The following is a 14051-nucleotide window of genomic DNA, read 5'->3' as shown; positions in this document are numbered from 1 at the left end:
CCTTTGTGGGCAGCGATTCCCCGCCCCCGCCCACTCCGTCACTGCCAAGATGGCACCAGTCGCAGTGGCGGCGGCCGCGGCGGCTGGAGCCAGAGAAGGAGGCGGAGGCAGCGGCGGCTGCGAGGGGAGGGGGAGTCCCGTCTGACTGAGACGGCAGGCCTGGGCGGGCGGGGGTGCCGCGCAGGGCGGAGCGCCGGGCTGGGGATGAGCTAAGCGGGTTCAGAGCGCCGCGGCATTCAGCCCCTCGTGTCCCGCCGCCGTCGGGAGGGGACTGGGCACCACTCTCCAAGCTCGACCCGCTGCTTGCGCGGGAGCCAGCGGTGAGGTGAGTGCGGGGGTGGCGGCGCGGACAGCGGTGGCATGTGGAGCTGTCACGGCCCGGAGCGGTGACAGCAGTGGTCGCGGGAGCGGGGTTGGCAGGGCTCGGAGAGGTGGCGCGGCTGGCCGCGACCTCCTCCCGGGGGCTTCTCAGAGCCCAGCCGCCCTCGGCGGGCTGGGTCCGCTCTGGGCTGGCGCGGCGGTGCTGAGAGTAGCGCCCGCACCTCTGTGTCGGACGCGTGGGGGGCTCCGGTGTTTTCTTTCCAGATTTTCTATTCCGGGCTGGTTTGGGGCTCTTGTTGTTGGGAGGTGGGGGTGGGGTGGGGGCGGGGGCGGTGAGAGGGGAGGTCCTGAGCTGGGATTTTGACAAGCCCGTTACGTAAGACGGAGGTGGCCTTCCGGAATCCCACCTGCTCGATATTTTAAAACAGGCAGCAGCGGGAGCCTGGCGGGCCCCCAGAGGCCCGATTTTCCTCCCGGGGGTCTGCTTAGCCACCCTGGCCAGCATGGGTCGGGTTAGCGTTCAAGTTGGTCAGTTGCATTTTGTGTGTGTGTGTGTGTCTGTCTATTTTTGCGGGGGTGGGGGGGACGTTCCTGTTGGCCACCATTCCCTTTGAAGTTTATCGCTTTGAGGGAGGGAGGAGAAAAAAAGAAGCTTGTGACCCAAAACTGGGTCGCAGCGACAGCTTTTCATTATCGTGCTTTTAAATGACAGATGTGCTGGAAGATTTTTGTTATTGTTCCAGAGTGCTTTTAATTCAAACGTATGGTTACGCCTGGAGGCTTAGAGAAGGGTTTTTGTCTTACAGGACAGTTATTTGTTGTTTGCAACAGCAGGACAGGCATCAGTCAACAGGCATGTATTTATCTGAGGAGAAAACGCGTGTCAGCCAGCTAGAGACTCGTGAGGACAGAAATTGTATTACTCCGTGAATATGTTATTCTTTCAAATGCATTGTACGTTAATTAAAATAATAGCCCAAGTGTGTAAGAAGCAATTTTACAAGATTGCAAGCTGTTGTTTGGTGTATATAGTCTCTATTTTCTGCTTGCCCTAATCTACCTCTTCTCTCCTCTTGGGGGAAGGAGGCGGAGACACCTGTAAACAGCGTAGCCCAGGTTACACTAATCTATTATAGTACATTTGAGATTATTGTAGAAAGTAGTCTCTGGGGGACCTAAGATTAGGTAATAAGTAAGGACTCGGGCAAGTTACTCAGTTTATGTTTAGAGTAGATAGTTCTGGGAATCCAGCTTTTGAAAACTTAAGTATACAGAATTTCTGAGCTATTTGAACCCTGTTTGAATTTATAATGAAACAAAAGGTTGTATTTGGCTTCTTTTATTGGAACTTTGTTTTATTTTGGCCAAAATTAAACATTTTGGGCAACTTTTACTTCATTTTCACAATTTCCCTTGGAACTGCAGCTCTCAGTAGGAGTCCAGGCTAGTATATATCATGCCATCATCATCATTATATATATGTTATATAATTTTCTTTTTCTGAATGATTAAATATAGACTTCACTGTGGAATTTTTAAAGAATGTACTTTTTAGGGAAATTAATTGATCTTGACACCAGCCCAATAGAAATAAAATAAGAGTAAATTTTGGTCTGTTTTAAATTTATGTACACAAATTTACACTTTTGAAAATCGGTGAAGCGATGTAAATTTTTGTTTGTGCAAGAGAGCCAGAAGCTGATGCTGATTTGTTCTGAACTTTTCCACATGAATTACCACTGGCTTAAATAGTTATTGATTCTTAAGCTCCTGGAGCTGTTGGCCTATATATGGCAGCTTGAATAATATTTGGAATAATTGGAAAGCTATAAGAAGGAAAGAGTATGTGCTATTTATTAATTCATTCAAAAATAATAAAAATCATGGCAGAATTGTAAAAAAAAAACCTTATTTTTTTCATTTGAGTGGTATTATTTACACTACCTTTTTGTTTCCAGAATTCTTCTTAACAGTCTACCTACTATGGAAACCTAGATTTAAGCACTGATCCAGGTAGAGATGTATATTACAAATCTTGTATCATTCCTATTTAAATTGGTGGCTCATTATTCCAAGTGGAAAACAAAAGTGGCTCTAGCAAGAAAACTGACTTGTTATTCTTGTCCTCTCTGATGTCAGAGACTTATCTTGGGGCTTTCCTCTTTCTTACCAGATGTGGAAGATGAGACTGACTGAAGGAAAGTTGATAAAAAAAACTTCCTCTTTGTTTGTTTAATACCCCAGATTAATGATCATTGCTCAGTAGAATTTGTGAGTTGGGGAGAAGTGAAGTGCTCCACGCTTTATTACTGTATATCCTAGTTATCACTTTGAATTCTAAAATAGCAGTGTAGAACTTTATACATAAAAAGGATTAATTTATATAGTTTGTTACTATAGCAGGGAAAAATTTATAATAGTCAAAATGCCGTATAATAGAGGAATAGTGAAACAAATGATAATCCAGTGGTAGATGCAGTTTTTAAGGGTCACATTTTCAGAAATATTTACTGACATGAGAAAGTACAATATAGTGTTGAGAGAAAAGTTGGAATATAAAGAATATACTTTGTCATCATTTATAACACATCACATGTACATGGCAAAATGATTGGCAGGAGATAAATATTTTTAAAGATTTTATTTATTTATTTGAGAGAGTGAGAGAAAGCACGAGCTGGGGGATAGACAGATGGAGAGGGAGAGGCAGACTCCCCACTGAGCAGGGAGCCCAACACGGGGCTCCATCCCAGGACCCTGAGATCATGACCTGAGCTGAAGACAGACGTTCAACCAACTGAGCCACCCACTCACCTCGGAAATAAATATTTTAATAAGGTATTAAAAGGTGTCTGTATGATGGGATTATAGGTCATTTTTATTTTAGTATTTATACTTTGTTCTATCTTCTGAATAGTATTACTGTAATAATGACAAGAGTGACATTAAAATGTTTTTAAGGGTCATAGGAGAAAATCCTGAAAATCTCACAAAACTGCTGCCCCAATAGGGAGACTATTTTATGATTATTAGAAAGCTAACTCAAAGTATAGTGCTTATGTAGTACACAGTAAGTGAAGGAGCTAACAATTTAGGTGAAGGCACTCTTCTGGTTACCAGCACCAACCTGGTAGTGGTTTTACATACGTAGATGATTCTATTAATGGACGTTGTTGGGGCGCCTGGGTGGCTCAGTTGATTAAGCGACTGCCTTCGGCTCAGGTCATGATCTCAGGGTCCTGGGATCGAGCCCCTCATCGGGCTCCCTGCTTGGCGGGAAGCCTGCTTCTCTTTCTCCAACTCCCTCTGCTTGTGTTCCCTCTCTCGCTATCTCTCTCTTTCTCTCTGTCAAATAAATACATACATACATACATACATACATACATACGTACATAATCTAATACACACTGTTACTCTCTAACCTCTTTTCTATTTGGATCTTACACCCAAACTGTTTTATATTGATAGTGCCACCTATTGATGGACTGCTTGACTCAGTCTTTTCCTCTTTACCCAATCAGTCACTAGTAGATAGCAGTTTTTGAATGTTTATGAGGTACCAGGTATTTTGCTAGTCACTGAAGATACAGAGGTAAATGAAACATGATTTCTGTCCTCAAACTCTGGTTGGGAACCCTTTCTTTTTTTCTTGGGCCATCAGTGCATACTGTGTACTTTGCTTTTCCTGTTTCACTGCTCGTGGCCTGGCACCTCAGCCAGTATCTTTTTTGCTGGTGCTTATATCCTCGTTTAACTTTCTTTATGGGAGAATATGTTTTGAGGTCCAAACAACAAATTTACAAATAAGGTTTTGGAACATTACTTGATTGTATGTTGGAGAATCTTATATTCAGAAGAGCTGCTGTTATTGTTATTTTTAAAGTGTGTGATAATTTCTCGGTGCCTCCTTGTTTCCTTCTTTTAATAAAAAGCACAAGTAGAAACCAATAGGGAGAAGAGACAAACTATCAAGAAAAAAGGTGGAGAGATATCAAGGGAGTTTTCCTGCTGGTGTTGTACTTTATTTTCACCAAGAATAGTGAGTCATCAAAATGTATAGTAAGAGATACTGTTTCTACTGTACTTTTAGTATCTCTTTGGACCCATATAAAAATGCATTTTCCGTGTACATACATATATAAACTCACAGTTTAGCTATTTTCATTTCCAAATAAAAGCTGAAATAGGGAGATTGGAAATTTCTTAAATTTCTTTTTATTTTTACTGTTATATTTTATAGATGATACATTTTTTGAAAAGCTTTAAAAATACAGAAAATTACGAAAAAGTAGTAAGCACACGTATATTCATACAAATGTTAACATTTTTTTCACTTTTGTTTCAGATACATTTTTAATTTAAAAAACTATGTATATCATGGTTATCACTGAATGCTAAAAGAGCAGGTGAAACTTTGTACAGTACTTGAACATTGCTGATCAAGTTAAAGTCCTTTTTGTTCTCCTCAGTTTCATCCTCCCTCCCAGAGGCAATTGTTATGATAATATCAATTGTTATTGATATTACTTTTTAATAAACTTTACATATGAACGGTACATGGCTTTGCTTTCTATTCTTTTGGAGAGCTGTGGGCTTTGGAGCCATATTCCCTTGGTTTAAATCTGGACTCTGCTACTTAACAGTTTTGTGACCTTAGGCAAATTTTTAAATCTTTCCATGCCTCCATGTCCTCATCTATCATATCGATAGGGATAATAGATCTGCCTACCTTATAAGGTTGTTGTAGAAAGCAAGTGAGTCTACATAAGGTGCTTAAAACTGTTCCTCCCCCCCCCCTTGTTTTTTAATGTGCTGGTTAATTTAAGCAGCTGTTAATATGATTTTATCATGGTATACATATTTTGAAACTTTTTAAATTTTTGCCCACCTCCCCCATCTTTGTTGGCCCTTGTAGGTCTGGCTCATTTGTGTTGACTGGTGTGTAATGTTCCATTAAATAGATATAGTGCAATTTATCATTTACTCTATTAATGAATGCTGACTGTTTTTATTTTTTATGTATTATAACAGTGCCTTGTGAACATCCTTGTATTTCCTGAAGCATATACCAGTGTTTCTCCAGGTCATATACCTGATCTTCAAATTGCGGGGTCTTAGGATATAAGCATCTTTCTCTATACGGGATATTTATTGGATATTGACAAACATTTTCTCTTCCTCCATACCAACGGCTAATGTCAGACTTTTGATTTTTTTCCAATCTGATTGGTGTGAAATGGCATTTCATTTCCTATTTTTATTTCCTTTCATCTTTTCTTATATATGAGCATTTTTGGTTGTCTCTTCAGTGATTTGCCTGTACCTGTCCTTTACGCATTTTCTATTCGGCTTTTTTTTACTGCTCTTTAGGAGGTTTTTGGTTTTGTTTGTTTTTAAATATATTCAAGATAGTTACAAATGTTAGTGAAGTTTATTTGTTTGTTGGTAAAGTTTGTTTTTATTTGTTTTTTGAAGTTTCCAAATTTCTTGAACAGTGACCATTATGGACCCAAGTTATTGTAAATTTTACACTCTAGTATATTGTTATTAGTGAACTTTCCAATGTACTTTCTTAAAATATGTATCTACATTCTCCTTCTGAAACTATGAGGAGATGTAATGTACTGTAAATGTATTTTACCTAAAACCATTTAAACTTTTGGACTTAAGAGCCAGGCAGAATTTTTGTTAATATAATTAGTACCACAGTTTTTCTTTAGTCCAAAATACGAGTCCTGCTTGAGGAGAGTTTTCTGCTTCTAAAGTGCTTACCAACTAAGGAATAAAAATGTACACATATTAAATGACCATAGGCACTTACATGTACAATATTGTAAACTATTCATCAGTGTTGAGATTGTTTTGCACAGTACTAACTGTATTTCTATTTTTGTCCAACCTACTATACGTGACTTAAAGGACTGAAAGTCTGATTAAGACAATAACTTTCCTATTATTATCATCTTAAATAAACTTAACTTAGAGTAGTTTTATATTTACAGAAAAATTACAGGGAGTTACCATGTACCATGCACCCAATTTTCCCTGTTGTTAATATTTGACATTTCTTTGTTACAACCAAGGAACCAACATTGGAACATTACTATTAATTAGTCCATATTTTACTTGGAATCATTAGTTTTAACTAATGTCCTTTCTGCATTCTAGAATCCCATCCAGAATACCACAGTACATTTAGTCGTCATGTTTCCTTTGGCTCCTCTGGGCTGTACTGGCTTCTAGATTTTCCTTGTTTTAGATACCCTTGACCGTTTTGAGGAGTTTGGGTCAGATTTTTTTTTTTAAAGATTTTATTTATTTATTTGACAGAGAGAGACATAGCGAGAGAGGAACACAAGCAGAGGGACTGGTAGAGGAAGAAGCAGGCTTCCCATGGAGCAGGGAGCCTGATGTGGGGCTCAATCCCAGGAGCCCGGGATCACGACCTGAGCTGAAGGCAGATGCTTAAGACTGAGCCACCCAGGCGCCCCGGGTCAGATACTTTGTAAAGTGTCCCCCAGTTGGGGTTTGTCTGATATTTTTCTCAGAGTTAGACTGGAGTTTAGGTTTGGGGAAGGACGACCACAGAGGCAAAATTCTATTCTAATTATACCATCTCAAGGGTGCATACTATCCATATGACTTATCAGTGATATTTTTAACCTCGATCACCTGGTTGTAGCAATGTTTGCCAGGTTTCTCTACTGTAAAGTTTTCCCATACTCTACTTTTTGGAAACAAATCACTAGGTGGAGACCATACTCAGTGGGTGGGGAATTAGGTTCCAACTCCTTGATGGGGAAGTGTCAGCAAAATTATTTGGAATTCTTTTGTAAGGGAGATTTTTCTCTTTCCCTCCACTTATTCATTTATTCAATCCATATGGACTCAAGGATATTCATTTTATAACTTTGGGTTATTATCCTATACTACTTTATTTTGTTCCTTAAATTGTTCTCTCTCAGGTTAGTTCCTGTGACCAATAGGACATACGCTATTGTTTTGTGTTTTTTAGCACTTCTTTACTTTCTGGTACTACAAGGTACTCCAAACTCATCTGTGTATTCCCTGCCTCAGTCCTACAATCAATCATTTTTCCAAGGATCCCTGGTTACTTCTATTAGAGAATGATATTAGAAACCAAGATCTGGGCACTAGGTGTGCTCATTGCTGCTGGGATATCATTGCTTCTAGGCCTTCTCAGTGTACAGACCTAGGAAATGTATGCATGCATATTAATCCACATATACAAACGTACTATTTTTATATCTATCTGTGTGTATCTATATGAAGCTAAACATGAGTTTATACTGTTAATCTTTGACTCTACTTCAGTACCTTCTGGTTCATTCTAGCTATGCCCCCTTGCTTATGTGTAACCTCCCTCTCCAAAAGTAAGAAACCTGACTCTCACCATCTGCCATCCATTTATTTGGTCAGTCCTGTCATGAATGTGCAACGGAAACAACTGTACCAACTAGAGCATTTTTATGTACAGTTCTTTTGTCTTTAGTCTTAGAGTTTCCAGTCAAAGCACTGTTTTCCACAGTCACTTAGGTCAGAACTTTTTAGAACCTTTTTTCCCTTGTCCTCCATATTTTAATTTTACTTTTTATAAATTAGTCTAAGTTACATAGTAATTACATCTTATCAAAAATTTATCCAAATTTATCAAAAGGTTGTCAGAACTTCCCTTGCTTAATTATGGAGCCTTAGTTCTATATGGCCTTTTTTGCCCACTTTTGTGGCAAAAAAATAAAAATTAAAAAATAAAATAAAATCCAGTCTGTGAAAGTAGTGTTTCTTGAGGTTTAGCCAGAATAGTACTCCTTCATTTGGTTGTTAGTTGACATTTTTATGATTTGGACTGAGAGTTTTTATAGCTTCAAATATTTTTTAATAGTACATGTTGAGATGTGCCATTTAGTGGAGCATTGAAGATCATTGCAAGTAAACAAATATATAATTGAGTGCTTAGAATGTACCTGTATTCTTACAGTAATTTTATATGGATTAATTCATTTAATTCCCTCAAGAAGCCTGGGGGGGCGGGTAAGTACTTTATTATTTTGCCTTTTTTAAAGATGAGGAAATTAAGATGCTGAGAGATGAAGCAACTTGTTCAAGGTCACATGGCTAGTCAGTGGCAGAGCTGGAATTTGAATGCAGCCAGTCTGACTGTGGAACCTGCATTCTCAATCACTTTGCTATATTATCTCTAATTAAAGAGAGGTTCAAAGAATGGTAAGAGTTATAAAAGAAGTAAAACAGGATGATATGAGAAAATGACTAGAAGAGGGTACTTCCTCGGGAAGTCCTTTCTTAAGAGATGATATTTGACAGATGAGAAAGAGTCAGTTATGTGAAGAGCTGAGGAAAGAGGGATCCTTGTGGGACAGCATCAGGTGCAAAGCGTTGCAGTACAAAGGAGTTTAGGATGAGAACAAAAAGGCACCTGGCACAGAAGGCCAAGTGTAGTGAGCAAGGGCAAAAATAGTCCATGACGGGCTCTAGCACTTATTATATGTGAGGTTCCATGCAATAAATCATTCAGTAATCAAAATAACCCATTATCTCAATTTTATAGATGAAATTATTGATGGACTACTCTGCATTGGCTAAAATTAACTCTTTTTTCTCCCATTTTTTTCTTTATCCCACTGCAGTCTAATTTCTACTTCCTGAAATAAACAATAACAATAATACTTTGGGCCCTTTTCTCATGAAACTCTGCCCCTTGACTTCCACTATGCTGCCCTCTTGTTTATCTTGCCTGTCCCAGTAGAAGTGTTGCTGTCAGCTTTGGCTGATTGTGCTTCTCAGCCTTCACATTTCCCCTAGTAAGTCATAGTACCTCTGTGGTTTAGTTACCAATTACTCACCAAGCTGTTTTCCCAGCATTAGTATCTTTCCAAAGCATCAGATTATCCTAACCAACTGCTTACTTATCTTCACCTCAAACTCCACTGTCCAAACTGAACTTATATACCTGCCTGAAGTTTTGCTTTGATCTGTTGTCTTCTAAAGACATCATAATCTACTATGGACTTCATCATAGCAGGAATTTAGAAGTCATTCATGATTCCTCCCCCTTTCTCTCTCATTCCCATCCATTCATCTATTGAATTCTGCTGGCTTTACCTCCTAAATATATTCTGAATCATTCCCTCCCCTAGCATCCCTATTCTAACCACTGTCTTGTTAGGAACTACTTCCTTACTTTGTGGCTGGTTTTCCTATCTTCAGTTTCATCTCCGTGAGAGTCACCTTCTCAGAATTGCCAGATGGGTATGTCTAAAGTGCAGTTTGAAGATTTTTCATTGACTCCCCATTATCAGCTGGATAAAGTTGAACTCCTTACCATGTCATTAAGACAACATGGTTTGGCCTCGGACTGGTTCTCTAATCCTAACTCTTACAATTTCTGCTTTCCATTTTCCACTCTAGTCATATGGAACTACTTTTTGAAGATTCTCTGAATGTATAGCTATTTCTGAATTGTTGACCATTGCTTATGTAGTCCTTCTGCTTGGAATAACTTCATTTTTTCCTTCCCTTTTGCCTACCTAACTCTTTTGCATCTTTTTTAAGACTCAGCCTACAGGCACCTGGGTGGCTCAGTTGGCTAAGGGTCTGCCTTCAGCTCAGGTCATGATCTTGGTCCTGGGATCAATCCCCATGTAGGGCTCCCTGCTCAATGGGGAATCTGCTTTTCCCTCTCCCTCTGTTCAAGCTGTCTCTCTCGCTCTCTCAAATAAATAAATGAAATCTTAAAAAAAAAAAAAAGCCTAAGCATACTTCCTCCAGAAAGCATTCTCAGACCCAGATTCTTGGCTAGATTTTCAAGTCCCTTGTGAAATAATCTATCAGTAACTATGTTATATCTCAGGCACCTAGAAACAGTGCCTGGCACAGCAAAGATACTCAGTAAGAATTTGTTGAGAGAATTATTATAGTGTTGGAAAGGCAGTATAAGGTGGTTGGCTCTGGATCCAGAATGTCTGGGAATGAAACCTGGCTTTGCTATTTAACTACCTGTGTTATCTCTCTGTACCTCCATTTCTTCCCCTTTAAAATGGGAATAGTGAAGTCTTCATAAGATTGTTGTAAAACTTTGTTAATGCAAGTAAGCACTCAGAACAGTATTTGGCACTTAGTAAATATTCAATAAATAGCCGTTGTTTCCCTTAGAATGTTTTAATTTATATATCTGTGTCCCCTCACCAACCTGAAATTAGCAAATGAATGAACAAACCATCTAATCCTGGGTTTTAAAATGAAAGATACATTCCAGCCTTTGAGAATGTAATGGCAGGTTGACCATGAGTCTTTCTAGTAGCTCCAACATTTGGTGTTTTGTTACAAATTGAAATTGGCATTAATGATGATTAGCATATCTTAATTCTATTTAATTATTTAAATTTTTTTGAGTTTAGTTGACACACAATGTTACATTAGTTATGAGTGTACAACAGTGGTTTGACTTAACTATATGTTATATGCTATGCTCACCACAAGTGTGGCTACCATCTGTTACCATACAATGCTATTATAATATCATTGACTGTATTCCCTGTGATGTGCCTTATTCCTGTGACTTATTCATTCTATAACTGGAAGCCTGTGTCTCCCTCTCCCCTTCACCCATTTTGGCGATCCCCCTACCCTCTCCCCTCTGGCAACTGTAAGTTTGTTCTGTTTATAGGTCTGATTCTGCTTTTTGTTTATTCATTTATGTTTTTTTAGGCTCCACATATGAGTGAAATCATACGGTATTTGTTTTTCTCAGTCTGACTTATTTCACTTAGCAAAATACCCTGTAGGTCCATCCATGTTGTCCCAAATGGCACAATCTCATCCTTTTTTTTTTTAATTTAGATTCAGTTCAGTTAACATATAGTGTATTATTAGTTTCAAGGGTAGAATTTAGTGATTTATCAGTTGCATGTCACACCCAGTGTTCATTATATCAAGTGTCCTCCTTAATGCCAGTCACCCAGTTACCCCATCCTCCCCACCCATCTCCCCTCCAGCAACCCTTCGTTTGTTCCCTGCAGTTAAGAGTCTCCGATGGTTTGCCTCCCTCTCTGTTTTTATCTTATTTTTCCTTCCCTTCCCCTATGTTATCTGTTTTGTTTCTTAAATTCCACATATGAGTGAAATCATATGATACTTGTCTTTCTCTGACTTATTTCACTTGGTATAATAACCTCTAGTTCCATCCACATCATTGCCAATCTCATCCTTTTTTATGGCTGCATGATATTCATATATATATACACATATATATATAAATACCTACACACACTTCCCCCACATCTTTCCTTGTCCATTCTTCTATAGATGGACACTTAGGTTTAGCATACTTTTCTTATTAAACATACTGTTTAAACTCTAGCAATGCCCTTTAATGTCTCTTAATTTTCACATAGCCTATACTGTAGTATTTAACCAGCTTTTCCTGTTACGGATTAAGGTGTGAGGGTGGTAGCACTGCTAAGATTGGGCTTTTTATTAATTTGGGAAAGAAACTGAAGCATGTTGTAGAGAAAGATTGAACAAGGGGGCACAATGGGGAAATTAGAAAGCTTCTCAACTATTTAGCCAAACCTACACAGTATCCTTTCTGTATTTGGTTTAAAATAAATTTACAGATGAAGTACTCATAATCAAATGTAATTTCAGTGAACATTCTAGAAGCAATAAAAGTCATAAAAATTACGAATGCCTCTGCCTTCTTCCATTATTATAAACAATTGAGACTTGTTTACTTCAGATCTTTTTTATGGCAATCACTGTTCAGTTTTTCATAAACTTTCCCTTTTATCCTAAGTTTGTCCCTCATTTTTTTCTGAATGCCACAGCTGTCTATATAATCTTGGCAAATTTGATAGAAGTACTGTTTGTTTTGTTTTGTTTGTTTTTATCTCTGAACTTGCTGTTACATTTGTAGATTTTCCCAGTCTTGCTCAATTTTGATTATGTGAAACTGGTCAGTTTTTCTTACAAAAGTATGTTTTGAACCTAGGAGTAGTATAAGCTACTGATGTTCATTGTTCTTCACTATCCATTTGAAATTGTTACTAAAGAAACTAGTTGTGTGTTGTTGTTGTTTTTTTTTTAAGTCTGAGTTGCCAAAGGAAACTTTTTACTAACAAGTCAAAGAAACAAGGAAAACCTAATATAACAGTCTTATTTTAAAAGCCAGTGTGCCATGTAATGGTGGTGCTATTGGGAAATGCTTCCTTTTTTTTTTTTAAAGGGCACTGTCTTCTACCACTAAGTATTTTAGTTGAGGACTCTGAAGTTGTATGTTTTCAAAAGAAATAGATATACATGGATGGGGAAAACCATGTAATGATATTTAGGCTTATTAGGTAAGACTGGCTATTATTACCAGAAAAGATACAACTCTCATCCACTTTGTGGTCAAAATTGTAGTAAGCAGTATTATTTTTTCTTTTAAAAACAAGTTTTGGTCTAATAATCTCTAAAATATTCCCTATTCCTCAATCTCTGGGTTTTGTCCTATACTTTGAAATAGAATTTTATTCATACTGACCCACAACTCTGCTGAAGTTGGATATATAGGCCGTTGTTTGAACCTCTTATGGTTGGTGAATAGTTTTCATTTCCTTAAGCTGAGGAATGCCTGAAGATACCAATGTAACATCCATTTTTTAACAAGGCTTTTTTCCCTCCTACAATTAACTGACATTTTTATATTCCTACTTGACCTCTTCTTTTTTGAGGTTTTTAAAATCGCATTTCTTTTTTTGTAACAAATTTGTTTGTAACAAATCACATTCAAACTATGTTTAAAAAAAAAAAGGAATTAATGTTAATGGCAAGGATCCTGGGGATTTCACAGTACCTGAAAATAGAAGTGCAGACAGGCTTCATGAGGGGAGGGAAACCGGGGACTGGAAACTCATCAGCAACTCAGGTGGCTGGTTTCTCACCACCCTGGGATAGCATGATCTCTCTGCTTCTCTCTACTTGTCCACTTCCTTTTTCTCTAGCTACATTTTGTTTTTTACCGTTGTGCGTAACTGAACAAGTCTTCCAACTCCTGAATTCATACATTCACTCATGGTTCTATGACCTTGGATTTTAGGCATGTTGAGGCAAGTGTTTATGTGTGGTCAAATCAGCTATGGCAGATGAAACCAAGGTTTCATGGAACATTGCAGGCCCCATTTTTATGGTGGGGGGAGATGCTGGGTATACAACTCTCAGAAGAGAAGTACATAAGCTAAGTAGAGATATTAAAGGTGGTGATTACAAAGGAATACTAAATAATGTGAAATAAAATTAGCATTTTTTAAATAAAAAGAGCACTCACTTATTGGCTTTACATAGTAGTTAATGTAACAAAAATATTTCATCCCCAGTCCATAGGTGATTATTTTGAAAGCTGTAAAAATATCTCCCTTTTTCAAATAAAAACCAGTGAGATCTGATTTTTTAGCTTCCGCATACAGAATTTGAAGTTTGAATCATGCTATTTCATGAACACAAATAACTTTATAGTAATATCATTATGAATACATCATGCCATTCTCTCTTCAGCAAGCATTTGCTGACTGCCTGTTCTCTGCTAGAGACTGCTAAAACATATTTACAGAGATAGAGATGTAACATTGCCTACTCTCAAGGAATTTCTAATCTAGTTCTGAAGAGTGCATGTTCAAAGAAACGATTATAGTATTAATGTGATAATCATAATA

At 38.1% G+C, this 14051-nt stretch overlaps 1 protein-coding gene across 10 annotated transcripts in view; it reads left to right on the top strand.

The window, feature by feature from the left end:
* Positions 1-14051, top strand: part of DENND4A (DENN domain containing 4A) — a 143911-nt gene that overhangs the window by 14356 nt on the left and 115504 nt on the right. For 3 of the 10 annotated variants that reach the window (XM_028099957.2, XM_028099956.2, XM_028099955.2), the window contains exon 1: positions 128-325. The exons of 1 other annotated variant lie outside the window; for it this stretch is intronic. The gene's annotated coding sequence lies outside the window, so the exon portion shown is untranslated. Of the gene's footprint in view, positions 1-124; positions 326-14051 lie in introns of those variants that run through there. 6 more of the 10 variants (XM_028099953.2, XM_028099952.2, XM_028099954.2 and 3 more) reach the window with 5 other exon arrangements.

This window comes from Eumetopias jubatus, unplaced genomic scaffold (genome assembly GCF_037043125.1).
Source record: "Eumetopias jubatus isolate StellerSeaLion01/CBP00866 unplaced genomic scaffold, mEumJub1_p1.0 scaffold_7, whole genome shotgun sequence".
NCBI lineage: Eukaryota > Metazoa > Chordata > Mammalia > Carnivora > Otariidae > Eumetopias > Eumetopias jubatus.
This window is presented reverse-complemented; position numbering and strand designations above follow the sequence as displayed.